General features: G+C 39.0%; 1 protein-coding gene across 4 annotated transcripts in view; it reads left to right on the top strand.

The window, feature by feature from the left end:
- The window catches only part of ZNF510 (zinc finger protein 510), a 35,323-nt gene that overhangs the window by 5,595 nt on the left and 15,514 nt on the right, over positions 1–14,214 (top strand). The window contains exon 3 of one of the 4 annotated variants that reach the window (XM_072764136.1): positions 743–785. The exons of the other annotated variants lie outside the window; for them this stretch is intronic. The gene's annotated coding sequence lies outside the window, so the exon portion shown is untranslated. The remainder of the gene's footprint in view (positions 1–742; positions 786–14,214) is intronic. 4 annotated transcript variants of the gene reach the window in all.

Raw genomic sequence — 14,214 nt, 5'->3', positions numbered from 1 at the left:
TCAAACTGCTGTCTCATGGTCTCATACCTGAACTGTTGGAACAGCTTCTTTACTAACCTGCCTACTTCTTTCTTTACCTACTCAAGCACATCTTCCACATGGGTAGTTCATCTAAATGCTAGTGAGGTAATGTCTCATCTCTATTTAAATCACCTCACTGGCTCCTCACCCCACACAATAAAATTCCCAGTTTCTCAGAATAACGTTTAGGCTTTAGAGGCCTTACCAGCTCCTAGTTCTGTTTTTTACATTATTGGTGCTCTGACTTTTTTGACAGCCTTTTACTGAGCAGCCAAGATGTTCCAAGGAAGTGATATGTGCTATATTTAAAGCTTAAACTATACAGATGTTTTTCTTTCCAAACAGTGTTCACAATCTAGTAGGGGGTGCAATATTTAAAATTTTACTATGTGACTTTATTGTACAGCAAAACCTCATTTGGTTTTTTAAACATATCCTCCTATTCCTAACCGCTTCATATCATCTTCTCATTGTCTTCTCTGGAATGACTTTAGAACCACATCCTCATTCTGTTCACCTGATGCTATGGATTGAGTCGTGTCCCCCCACAAATCCATATGTTGAATCCCTAACCCCCAGTGTGGCTGTATGTAGAAATAGAGCTTTCAGAAGGGAATGAAGATTAAGTGATGTCATAAAGGTAGGATACTAATCCAATAGGATTAATGGTCTTATAAGAAAAGGAAGAGGTCTTTCTCTGTCTCTCTCTCTCAATACATAGGCACCAGGCAAAGGCCATGTGAGGACACAGCAAGAAGCCATCTGTAAGTCTGGAAAAGAATGTCACCAGAACCCATGCATCCTAATACTCTTATCTTGGACTTCTGGCCTCCAGAATTGTGAGGAAAGAAATATCTACCATATAAGCCAGTCTGTGGTATTTCATTATGATAGCCTGTGCAACTAAGATCCCTGGCTCTTTACTTTCTCTTTGTTTTCATTTTATTTTTACTTATGGTAAAGTCCAGATAACATAAAATTTATCATCTTAGCCGTTTTTTTAAGCTGTACAGTTCAGTAATGTTAAGTACATTCATATTGCTGTGCACCCAAACTCTAGAACTCTTCATCTTGCAGAACTGAAGCTGTATACCTGTGAAACAACAGCTCTCATTCCTCCCACCATTCACCTCTGGCAAACATCATTCTGCTTTCTATTTCCCTACTCATATATGCGAAATCCTACAGTATTTGTCTTTTTGTGACTGGCTTATTTCACTTAAAATCCTCAAAGTTCATGCATGTTATACCATGTATCAGAATTTCCTTCTTTTTCAAGGCTGAGTAATACAGCATTGTGTGTATATACTACATTTTATTTATCTCTTCATCAGGTGATAGACACAGGTTACTTCCACATTTTGGTTATTGCAAATAATGCTGCTATGAACACAAGTGTACAGATACTTCTTTGAAAATCTGTCAGTCTACTGGATATATATACCTAGAAGTGGCATTGCTATATCATGTGGTAATTCTCTGTTTAATTTTTTTAATAATAAATTTATTTTTTATGGGTTCAATTTGCCAACATACAGAATAACACCCAGTGCTCATCCCGTCACGTGCCCCCTCAGTGCCCGTCACCCATTCACCCCCACTTCCCACCCTCTTCCCCTTCCACCACCCCTAGTTCATTTCCCAGAGTTAGGAGTCTGTCTTCTGTCTCCGTTTCTGATATTTCCTACCCATTTCTTCTCCCTTCCCTTCTATTCCCTTTCACTATTAAATATATTCCCCAAATGAATGAGAGCATATAATGTTTGTCCTTCTCTGATTGACTCATTTCACTCAGCGTAATACCCTCCAGTTCCATCCACGTTGAAGCAAATGGTGGGTATTTGTCATTTCTAATGGCTGAGTAATATTCCATTTTATACATAAACCACATCTTCTTTATCCATTCATCTTTCGATGGACACCGAGGCTCCTCCCACAGTTTGGCTATTGTGGCCATTGCTGATAGAAACATCGGGGTGCAGGTGTCCTGGCATTACATTGCATCTGTATCTTTGGGCTCAACAGTGCAATTGCTGGGTCGTAGGGCAGGTCTATATTTAACTCTTTGAGGAACCTCCGCACAGTTTTCAAGAGTGGCTGCACCAGTTCAGATTCCCACCAACAGTGTAAGAGGGTTCCCTTTTCTCCCCATCCTCTCCAACATTTGTGGTTTCCTGCCTTGTTAATTTTCCCCATTCTCACTGGTGTGAGGTGGTATCTCATTGTGGTTTGGATTTGTATTTCCCTGATGGCAAGTGATGCAGAGCATTTTCTCATGTGCGTGTTGGCCATGTCTGTGTCTTCCTCTGTGAGATTTCTGTTCATGTCTTTTGCCCATTTCATGATTGGATTGTTTGTTTCTTTGCTCTTGAGTTTAATAAGTTCTTTATAGATCTTGGAAACTAGCCCTTTATCTGATACATCATTTGCAAATATCTTCTCCCATTCTGTAGGTTGTCTTTTACTTTTGTTGACTGTATCCTTTGCTGTGCAAAAGCTTCTTATCGTGAGGAAGTCCCAATAGTTCATTTTTGCTTTTGTTTCCTTTGCCTTTGTGCATGTATCTTGCAAGAAGTTACAGTGGCTGAGTTCAAAAACGGTGTTGCCTGTGTTCTCCTCTAGGATTTTTTTTTTTAATTTTTACTTATTTATGATAGTCACACAGAGAGAGAGAGAGAGAGAGAGGCAGAGACATAGGCAGAGGGAGAAGCAGGCTCCATGCACCGGGAGCCCGATGTGGGATTCGATCCCGGGTCTCCAGGATCGCGCCCTGGGCCAAAGGCAGGCGCCAAACCGCTGCGCCACCCAGGGATCCCTCTTCTAGGATTTTGATGGAATCTTGTCTCATATTTAGATCTTTCATCCATTTTGAGTTTATCTTTGTGTATGGTGCAAGAGAGTGGTCTAGTTTCATTCTTCTGCATGTGAATGTCCAATTTTCCCAGCACCATTTATTGAAGAGACTGTCTTTCTTCCAGTGGATAGTCTTTCCTCCGTTATCGAATACTAGTAGACCATGAAGTTGAGGGTCCACTTCTGGATTCTCTATTCTGTTCCATTGATCTATGTGTCTGTTTTTGTGCCAGTACCACACTGTCTTGATGACCACAGCTTTGTAGTACAACCTGAAATCTGGGATTGTGATGCCCCCAGCTATGGTTTTCTTTTTTAATATTCCCCTGGCTATTCGGGGTCTTTTCTGATTCCACACAGATCTTAAAATAATTTGTTCTAACTCTCTGAAGAGAGTCCATGGTATTTTGATAGGGATTGCATTAAACCTGTAAATTGCCCTGGGTAAAGTTGACATTTTTACAATATTAATTCTGCCAATCCATGAGCATGGAATATTTTTCCATCTCTTTGTGTCTTCCTCAATTTCTTTCAGAAGTGTTCTATAGTTTTTAGGGTATAGATCCTTTACCTCTTTGGTTAGGTTTATTCCTAGGTATCTTATGCTTTAGGGTGCAATTATAAATGGGATTGACTCCTTAATTTCTCTTTCTTCAGTCTCATTGTTAGTGTATAGAAATGCCACTGACTTCTGGGCATTGATTTTGAATCCTGCCACGCTGCCAAATTGCTGTATGAGTTCTAGCAATCTTGGAGTGGAGTCTTTTGGGTTTTCTATGTATAGTATCATGTCATCGGTGAAGAAGGAGAGTTTGACTTCTTCTTTGCCAATTTGAATGCCTTTGATTTCTTTTTGTTGTCTGATTGCTGAGGCGAGGACTTCCAGAACTATGTTGAATAGCAGTGGTGAGAGTGGACATCCCTGTCTTGCTCCTGATCTTAGGGGAAAGGCTCCCAGTGCTTCCCCATTGAGAATTATATTTGCTGTGGTCTTTTAGTAGATGGCTTTTAAGATGTTGAGGAATGTTCCCTCTATCCCTACACTCTGAGGAGTTTTGATCAGGAATGGATGCTGTATTTTGTCAAATGCTTTCTCTGCATCTATTGAGAGGACCATATGGTTCTTGGTTTTTCTCTAGCTGATATGATGAATCACATTGATTGTTTTATGAGTGTTGAACCAGCCTTGTGTCCCGGGAATAAATCCCACTTGGTCATGGTGAATAATCTTCTTAATGTACTGTTGGATCCTATTGGCTAGTATCTTGTTGAGAATTTTTGCATCCATGTTCATCAGGGATATTGGTCTATAATTCTCCTTTCTGGTAGGATCTTTGTCTGGTTTTGGAATTAAGGTGATGCTGTCCTCATAGAATGAGTTTGGAAGTATTCCATCTCTTTCTATCTTTCCAAACAGCTTTAGTAGAATAGGTATAGTTTCTTCTTTAAACATTTGATAGAATTCCCCCAGGGAAGCCATCTGGCCCTGGACTTTTGTGTCTTGGGAGGTTTTTGATGACAGCTTCAATTTCCTCCCTGGTTATTGGCCTGTTCAGATTTTCTATTTCTTCCTGTTCCAGCTTTGGTAGTTTTTGGCTTTCCAGAAAAGCATCCATTTCTTCTAGATTGCCTTATTTATTGGCGTATAGCTGCTCATAATATGTTTTTAGAATCGATTGTATTTCCTTGGTGTTGGTAGTGATCTCTCCTTTCTCATTCATGATTTTATTAATTTGAGTCTTCTCTCTCTTCTTTTTAATAAGGCTGGCTAATGGTTTATCTATCTTATTAATTCTTTCAAAGAACCAACTCCTGGTTTTGTTGATCTGTTCCACAGTTCTTCTGGTCTCGATTTCATTGAGTTCTGCTCGAATCTTAATTAACTCTCTTCTTCTGCTGGGTGTAGGATCTATTTGCTGTTTTTGCTCTAGCTCCTTCAGGTGAAGGTTAGCTTTTATATTTGAGTTCTTTCCAGGTTTTGGATGGATGCTTGTTTTGACATGTATTTCCCCCTCAGGACTGCTTTTGCTGTATCCCAAAGATTTTGAACGGTTGTATCTTCATTCTCATTAGTTTCCATGAATCTTTTTAATTCTTCCTTAATTTCCTGGTTGACCCTTTCATCTTTTAGCAGGATGGTCCTTAACCTCCACGTGTTTGAAGTCCTTCCAAACTTCTTGTTGTGATTTAGTTCTAATTTCAAGGCATTATGGTCTGAGAATATGCAGGGGACTATCCCCATCTTTTGGTATCAGTTCAGACCCGTTTTGTGACCCAGTATGTGGTGTATTCTGGAGAAAGTTCCATGTGCACTTGAGAAGAATGTGTATTCAGTTGAGTTTGGATGTAAAGTTCTGTAGATATCTGTGAAATCCAATTGGTCCAGTGTATCATTTAAAGCTCTCGTTTCTTCGGAGATGTTGTGCATAGAACACCTATCAAGTGTAGAAAGCGCTAGATTGAAGTCACCAAGTATAAGTGTATTATTATCTAACGATGTCTTAACTTTGGTTATTAATTGATATATTTGGCAGCTCCCACATTTGGGGCATATATATTGAGGATTGTTAGGTCTTCTTGTTGGATAGATCCTTTAAGTATGATATAGTGTCCCTCTTCAACTCTCACTACAGTCTGGGGGTAAATTTTATTTTATCTGATAATAAGGATGGCTACCCCTGCTTTCTTTTGAGGACCATTTGAATGGTAAATGGTTTTCCAACCTTGTAATTTCAGGCTGTAGGTGTCCTTCTAAGATGAGTCTCTTGTAGACAGCAAATAGATGGGTCCCGCTTTTTTATCCAGTCTTGACACCCTGCACCTTTTGATGGGGTCATTAAGCCCATTCACGTTCAGAGTTACTATTGGAAGATATGAGTTTAGTTTCATCATGATATCTATTCACTCCTTGTTTTTTTTGATTGTTCCACTGGACTTCTTCTTAAAGGGGAATTTTAAGAGTCCCCCTTAAAATTTCTTGCAGAGTTGGTTTGGAGGTCACATATTCTTTCAGTTCCTGCCTGTCTTGGAAGCTCTTTATCGCTCCTTCCATTCTGAATGAGAGTTTTGCTGGATAAAGTATTCTTCATTGCATGTTTTTCTCATTTAGGACCCTGAATATATCCTGCCAGCCCTTTCTGGCCTGCCAGGTCTCTGTGGAGAGGTCTGCTGTTACCCTAATACTCCTCCCCATAAAACGCAGGGATTTCTTGTCTCTTGCTGCTTTAAGGATCTTCTCTTTATCTTTGGAATTTGCAAGCTTAACTATTAAATGTTGAGGTGTTGAACGGTTTTTATTGATTTTAGGGGGAGATCTCTCTATTTCCTGGATCTGAATGCTTGTTTCCCTTCCCAGATTAGGAAAGTTTTCAGCTATGATTTGTTCAAATACATATTCTGGCCCTCTGTCCCTTTCGGCGCCCTCAGGAACCCCAATTAAACGTAGGTTTTTTTCCTCAGGCTGTCACTTATTTCCCTTAATCTAATCTCATGGTCTTTTAATTGTTTGTCTCTTTTTTCCTCAGTTTCCCTCTTTGCCATCAACTTGTCTTCTTTGTCACTCACTGGTTCTTCCACCTTGTTAACCCTCGTCGTTAGGACTTCTAGTTTGCATTGCATCTCATTCAATTGATTTTTAATTTCTGCCTGATCTAAATTCTGCAGTCATGAAGTCTCTTGCGTCCTTTATGCTTTTTTCTAGAGCCATCAGAAGCTTTATAATAGTGCTTCTGAATTGGCTTTCTGACATTGAATTGTAATCCAAATTTTGTAACTCTGTGGGAGAGAGGACTGTTTCTGATTCTTTCTTTTGAGGTGAGGTTTTCCTTCTAGTCATTTTGCTCAGTGCAGAGTGGCCAAAAACAAGTTGTATTGGGAAAAGGAGAAAAAGAGAGGAGAGAAAGAAGGAAAGAAAAGAGGAAAAGAAAAAAAAAGGAAGAAAAAGAAAAAAGAAGAAAAAGAGAAAGAAAAAGAAAGAAAGGGAAAAAAAGGGTGGGGGAAGCAATCAGAAATCAAAAAGAAAAAAAAACCCAAAAGACACGGTGGAGTATCTTCTGTTTCTGTATACTTTAAGTCCCTTGGCTTCCCCCTGGAACTTGTCTGTCTAGCTGGTCTTCTGGGGGAGGGGCCTGTTGTGCTGATTTTCAGGTGTTAGCACTTGGGGGAGCTGCACTGCCTCCTGCCTGGTGCAGGGCCTCAGTGGGGGTTGTTTACCCCATGAGGCCCCAGGAGGAACAACCACAGTGGTGCTAGCCAGCTTTGGAGCCCTGGATTCTGCTCCCACAGTAACTACAGAGCTCACCGTCTGCAGGGGCCTCGAAGCTCCGGGGGCGGGGCTGCTGATCTGCTTAGCTTGGGGCAGGAGCGTCCTTGCTGTCCTGGGCCCTCCTGGCCTCTGTCTGTCCCGGGGGAGGTCTGATCCGGGGCTTTGTCCCCAGTGCCCTGTGCTCCCGGCCAGGCAGCCCCCTCTCCAGAGCCGCCGAACCCCTCCGAGCTGCTCCCGGGTGAAGCCGTGTGCGCTGCAGTGCTTTAGGGAGCTCGGCGCACTCCCCCCGGGGCGCAAGTGACTGTTAGTGTCCCAGGGAGCCTGAGGGCATCCCCGCCCTCCTGGGGTCTTGCTCTAACTCCCTGGGAGCCCCTTTCTGTCTGGGAAGATTGGTGAAGCTCCTGCTTCTCTGGGATGAGGCTTTCCTGTCCTGGGGACACTCGCCGGGGCCTTAGCCTGGCTCCTCTCGGGGCCCCACCTCCTTGGATGCTTTTTGGTTTTTTATTTCTTTTTTCCCCCTGTCTTCCTACCTTGATGGAAGCGTGAACTCTTCTCACTGTATCATTCAGCTGTTCTCTCTTTAAATCTCAGGCCGAATTCATAGATTTTCAGGATGATTTGAAGGTTATCTCGGTAATTTGGTGGGGACAGGTGACTTGGCGACCCTACTCTTCTGCCATCTTCGCACATGGCCTCTGCTTAATTTTTTGAGGAACCACCATTCTATTCCACAGGAGCTACACCATTTTATTTTTATTTTTATTTTTATTTTTATTTTTATTTTTGCTACACCATTTTAAATTCCCACCAGCATTGCACAGGGATTCTAGTTGCTCCACATCCTCGCCAACACTTGATGTTTACTGATAATGACCATTCTAATGGATGTGAGGTCTGGCTCTTTACTTTTGATCTATCCTAAGTCAGGTTGGGTTGCCAAGTCCAGGAAACAGTGTTCTTTTTTTCCCCCTTGTCTCCCTCTAGGCTAGTTTCCCCTTTACTGAATCTGCACAGCCCCAACTTTATCTCATAACATTGGCAAAAGTCACCTGATAGTGTATTTGTCCAGTTAGACCATTATCTTCCAAGTTTGGGAGCTACCATGGGTTCATTTTCATAGGCTCCATTCTAAACCCTGAGTTTCTCTAGTTGAGATTGCTCATTAAACTGTTTTGAATAAAAGATTATTCCCTCTCTGTAGGGAACTGAGCCACTGAACAAATTGGGTTTCTATTCTTCTCGGAAAAACACCTCATTTCTTACAAGATGGACAGAGCCCAAGCAGTTACTATATTTTGTTCTAGAAATCTGTGCATACCTATTCTGTGCATGACAAAAAGACCTATTCTTTTGAATGACGGACTCTCCAAAAGAAAGTTTTCCTGACATCCCTGTCTTTTGCTTTCTTCAAAATGTCAGTTAGCTTCTTCATCTTTAAGACCAGATCATCTCCAGACTGCTTGCATGCTTATAAAGAAGTACTGAACTTCTTGTGGGCAAGCACAATCCCCTTGTACGAGATGATACATAGGAGGTAATAGGAATAATGTGAACATTTCTTCCTCCTAAATAGAAAACAAGTTATAATTAAAGGAACTAGTTGATTAATTGAGCATTTGAATTGAATCAGCATCAGAATTTATAATTGTCAAAGATTAATGTGGTAGGCTTAGTTGATCAAAGGCAGATAGTTGGAAAGGATCGTCAGTCCTGAAGAACAGGTGGGATTTTAATTGGTGTAGAGAAGAGGGAGATTATTGCATTTTGAGGGAACAATGTGAAGGCCTAAACAGCATCCAAGGTCCAGTGAGAATCTTATGCTCTGGAATTCCTCTTAGGGAATAATAAGAGATAGAGATCGAGATAAAAGTTGGGACCAGACTAGGTCTATTAGTTTGCTAGGGCTGCCATAATAAAGTATCTCAGACTGTGTGATTAATACAACAGATTTACTTTCTCAGTCTGAAGGCTGAAAGTCCAAAATCAGGGAATGGGCAGGGTTGGTTCCTTCTAAGGGATGTGAGAGAAGACTCTTATGGAGGGCTTTTCCCTGTGTCTTCACACAATTTCCCCTCCATACATATCTGTGTCCTGATTTCTTCTTAAAAGGTCACTAATGAAATTGGGTTAGGGCCCACCCTAACAACCTCAATATATGCATTTTGCATCAGACAAAAAGCATATAACACTATAAGTCCTTGGATACCATCCTTTTATCTGAGTTCTAACAGAACATGGGAAAGAAATTCATACAATAAATGCAGTTTTGTTTATAATGTTTTTATTTGTTTTTAATCTGTTTTAATTTGTTTTTAATCTGGAAGTACAAGCAGAATGTGAACAATGTGAAAGGGATAAGAGTCAAGATGACTTAAGTTTTTCTTGACACGGGCAGAATGATGATGATCCCTGTTCCAGAAGTGAATGAGAGCAGAGATCATGCACAGTTTAGTATATTTCTAAGTTGTGTGTGTCTGCATGTGTGCACACATGGGTATGCACATGCAGTTGTTAATCAGCCTTCTTTTTGCTAATTTTAAAAGCTTTTTAGGGCAGCCCCAGTGGCTCAGTGGTTTAGCGCCACCTTCGGCCCCGGGGTGAGATCCTGGAGACCCAGGATTGGGTCCCATATCGGGCTCCCTGCATGGAGCCTGCTTCTCCCTCTGCCTGTGCCTCTCTCTCTGTCTCTCATGCATAAATAAATAAAATCTTAAAAAAAAAAAAGCTTTTTAATTACTAATGAATTAATCCTTTTTCTGACATGTGTGACATATATTTCCCTGTTTCATCATTTGTCTCAACATAGTTTGCTAGACCAGTTTCTTTTATTTTTACCAGTGACATCTTGGGAAATTTTTAACTTATGGAAAGATACAAAGGGATAATGTAATAGACATGTTCCTACTTTCCCAAAATATTAAGTAAAATTTGGTTAATTTTTCTCCATGCACTCTTTATTTTTTTTCCTTTTAGTTATTTCTTTAACTGAGGTACAATTTTAATACTAGTGAAGTGCATTTTTATGTATGAACTGGGTGGATTTTTACATCTGTATTCATATGTACAGATGTAATTTACTACTCAGATTAAGATGAAGAACATTTTCATACCCCTGAAGTTTCCAGATGATAACTACTGCTCTGCTCTGCAAAGACAACTACTATTCTAATATCATATGTCAGGAAAAAAGAATAACTTCATTTTTAACCACATATGAATGGAATCATATATAATCTGTACTCTTTTTCAGAGATAGGGGAGACCTGACTTGCTTCTCTGTACATAACACTGTTGAGATCATCAGTCTTGCTGTGTTTCACTACTTCCTTTTTATTGCTGGGCAGTATTTCATTATATAACTGTATGATGATTTATTTGCTTGTTCTTTTGTTGGTGAGTTTTTCACTTGTATTTTTTTCATTTGAGGACTATTATAAATAAAGCCACTGTGAACTTTCTTTTGTGTCTCTTGGTATATCTTCATTTCTTTTGGTTCTACCTAGAAATAGAATGGCTGATTCATAGAATGAACATATGTTCAGCTTTAACATATACAACAATTAGCTTTCTAAAGTGCTTGAACCAATTAATACTACCAGTGTTCTGGCTATACCAAATTCTCACCAACACTTGCTACAATCAGTGTTTTTTATTTTAGTCATCCTGAGGCTATATCATGGTCTCTCATTGAAATTAATAGTTTGCTTCTCTGTAATAAATACTAATTGCAAGTACCATATTTGTGTTTTGGCTGTATAGATATTCTTTTATGTAAAATACTTGTTCAGATCTTTTTTTTTTTTAATTTTTTTTTTTTAATTTTTATTTATTTATGATAGTCACAGAGAGAGAGAGAGGCAGAGACATAGGCAGAGGGAGAAGCAGGCTCCATGCACCAGGAGCCTGATGTGGGATTCGATCCCGGGTCTCCAGGATCGCGCCCTGGGCCAAAGGCAAGTGCCAAACCACTGCGCCACCCAGGGATCCCTCAGATCTTTATCTTAATTAGATTCTTTGCTTTTATATTGATCAGAGTTTTTTCTGTATTATCAATACAAGTCATTTACTAGATGTGTATGTTGCAACTTTTTTGGATTCTGTGGCTTGACTTTTTGGGGTTTTTTGGTAATGTCTTTTGATAAACCAAGTTCTTAAATTTAATAAAGATCAGTATCAGGTTTTCTTTAATTATAGCTCTTTTTGCATCTGTTTGAAAGCTCTTTCCCTTCTCCAAGATCACACAAATATTCTCCTATGTTCTTAGCAGATGCTTGATTATTTGAGCTTGATCCACCTGCAGTTGTTTTTGTGTATGGTATAAGGTAGTGTCAAGATTCATATTTCCATGTGGATATCCAGTTGCACTAGCACCGTTTGTAGAAAAGACCATCCTCTGTCACTGAATTACAGCAAGGCCTTTGTTGTCAAGTAAGTGACTATATATATGACTATATATATATATATATATATATATATATATATATAGACTATGTATTCTACTTCTTTGATCCAATTATTTATCTTTTTCCTGGTACTTCACTGCCATAATTACTATTGCATTGCATTAAGTCATAAAGTATAGTAGTCGGAGGCCTTAAAATTTTACTTCTTCAAAAACTTTAGTCGCTAATTTAAGTCCTTTGTATTTTCATAGAAATTTCATCAGTTTCCATAAAAACTCTGGCTAGGTAATTTTTCAAAGTAGAGGTGAAGTCTCTTGACATTTTTCATTAGATTTGTTCCTATGTATTTGATCTAATTTGTTTTAGTCTTTTTTTTTTTTTTTAAGATTTATTTAGAGTGAGTGTGCAAGTGTGGGGAGGGGCATAGAGAGAATCATAAGCCAACTATACGCTGAGCACGGAGTCTGATGCAAGGCTCAATTTCATGACCCTGAGATCATGACCTGACCCTAAATAAAGATAAGAGTCAGATGCTCAACCAACAGAGCCACCCAGGCCCCCCATTTTGATACTATTATAAATACTGTTTTTTATTTTTATTTTTTTTAAGATTTTTATTTATTTATCCATGACAGACACACAGAGAGAGAGAGGCAGAGACACAGGCAGAGGGACAAGCAGGCTCCACGCAGGGAGCACTATGTGGGACCTGATCCTGGGTCTCCAGGATCACACCCTGGGCCGAAGGTGGCGCTAAACCACTGGGCCACTGGGGCTGCCCAAATACTGTTTGTTTTTGTTTTTTATTTTTCCAAATACTGTTTTTTAATTTCATTTTCTAATTGTTGGTTTATTAAAATATAGTGGATTTTTAATATTCTTATATCAAGCTATTTGTTAAATTCACTTATTCTGGTAACTTATTTGTAGATCCTTTTGGATTTTAAGTATGTGCAATCATATCTTTTGCAAATAAAGACATTTTTACTAGTTCCTTTCCAATCTTTATATCTTTAATTTCTTTTTAGCCTTATTCTTGTCTTTCCACTGCAAGGTTGAATACAAGTGATGATAATAGAAATCCTTTTCTTATATTTCAACCCGAGGGAGGAGCTCAATATTTCACCATTGAGTCTGGATTTAACTATAGGATTTTATTATACACCATTTGTTAGAATAAAGAAGTTCTGGGACACCTGGGTGGTGGCTCAGCGGTTGGGCATCTGCCTTCAGCTCAGGGCCTGATCCGGGGGTCCCAGAATCGAGTCCCACATCGGGCTCCCTACAGAGAGCCTGCTTCTCCTTCTGCTTGTGTCTCTGCCTCTCTGTGTCTCATGAATAAATAAATAAAATCTTTTTTTAAAAAAAGTTCTGTTTTTGGTTTCCTGGGAGTTTTTAATCATACATAGATATTAAACTTTGAAATGCTTTTTCTACATCTAGTGAGATCATATCATTTTCTTCCTTTATTCTTTGTTAACAAGGTGAACAATGTTTAACTAATCTTGGATTCCTGAGATAATTCCCACATGGTCATAAAATACTGTCCTTTAATATGTTTCTAGATTCAATTTTTTTATATTTCAGTTTGTATTTTTGAATGTGCATTAGTGGAGAGATAATTGGCCCAAACTTTTCCTTTCATGTAATGTCTTGGTTGAGTTTTGGCATCAATATTATGCTCTCATAAAAAGCAGGTCCTCATTTTCTTTTCTCTGGAAGAGTTTAAGATTGCTGTTATTCTTCCTTAGACGTTTGGGAAAATATGCCAATAAAGCAACCTGGCCTTGAGGTTTCTTTGTAGTTGGTTTTTTTTTTTTTTTTTTTTTTTTATTTATTTATGATAGTCACAGAGAGAGAGAAAGAGAGAGACAGAGACACAGGCAGAGGGAGAAGCAGGCTCCATGCACCGGGAGCCCGATGTGGGACTCGATCCCGGGTCTCCAGGATTGCGCCCTGGGCCAAAGGCAGGCGCCAAACCGCTGCGCCACCCAGGGATCCCTGTAGTTGGTTTTTAATTATAAATTCAATTTCTTTAATAAGCATAAGAAAATCTGAATAATATTATTTTTGTGTTCTTTTTTTAGCTTTATGGAGGTATAATTCACATACCATACAATTCATATGTTTAAAATATACAGTTCAGTGGATTTTTAGTTTATTAGCTGTTGTACAGTCATCATCACAATCAATTTTAGAATATTTTTATCACCTAAGAAAACAAACAAAACCAAAAAAAACTGTACCATTAGCTATCACCCCGCCATCCCAACATTCCCCACTCCAGCCAAAAGTAACCACTAATTTTGTTACTATAGATTTGCCTAGTATGCACATTTCAAATAAGTTAAATTGTATATAATATTTGGACTTTGTGACTTTCTTTCACTTAACATAATTTTCTCAAGGTTTCATTGTAAGGATATACTACATTTTATTTATCCATTCATCAACTAATGGACATTTGGGTTGTTTCTGTCTTTTGGCTGTTGTGAATAGTACTGCTATTAACATTCAAGACTTGTGTACATATATACAAGATATGTTTTTCCTTTCCAGTTTTGATTTTTTTTCTTCCCTATATGCTTGGGCTAGAACTTCCAGTGTAATAAATGGAATTGGTTACAGTAGGCATACTTGTCTTATTTTTTATCTTTGGAAGAAAACATCCTG

This window comes from Vulpes vulpes, chromosome 1 (genome assembly GCF_048418805.1).
Source record: "Vulpes vulpes isolate BD-2025 chromosome 1, VulVul3, whole genome shotgun sequence".
In the NCBI taxonomy this organism is placed as follows: domain Eukaryota; kingdom Metazoa; phylum Chordata; class Mammalia; order Carnivora; family Canidae; genus Vulpes; species Vulpes vulpes.
The sequence above is the reverse complement of the archived record's forward strand: the minus strand, read 5'-3'. Positions and strand labels throughout refer to the sequence as shown.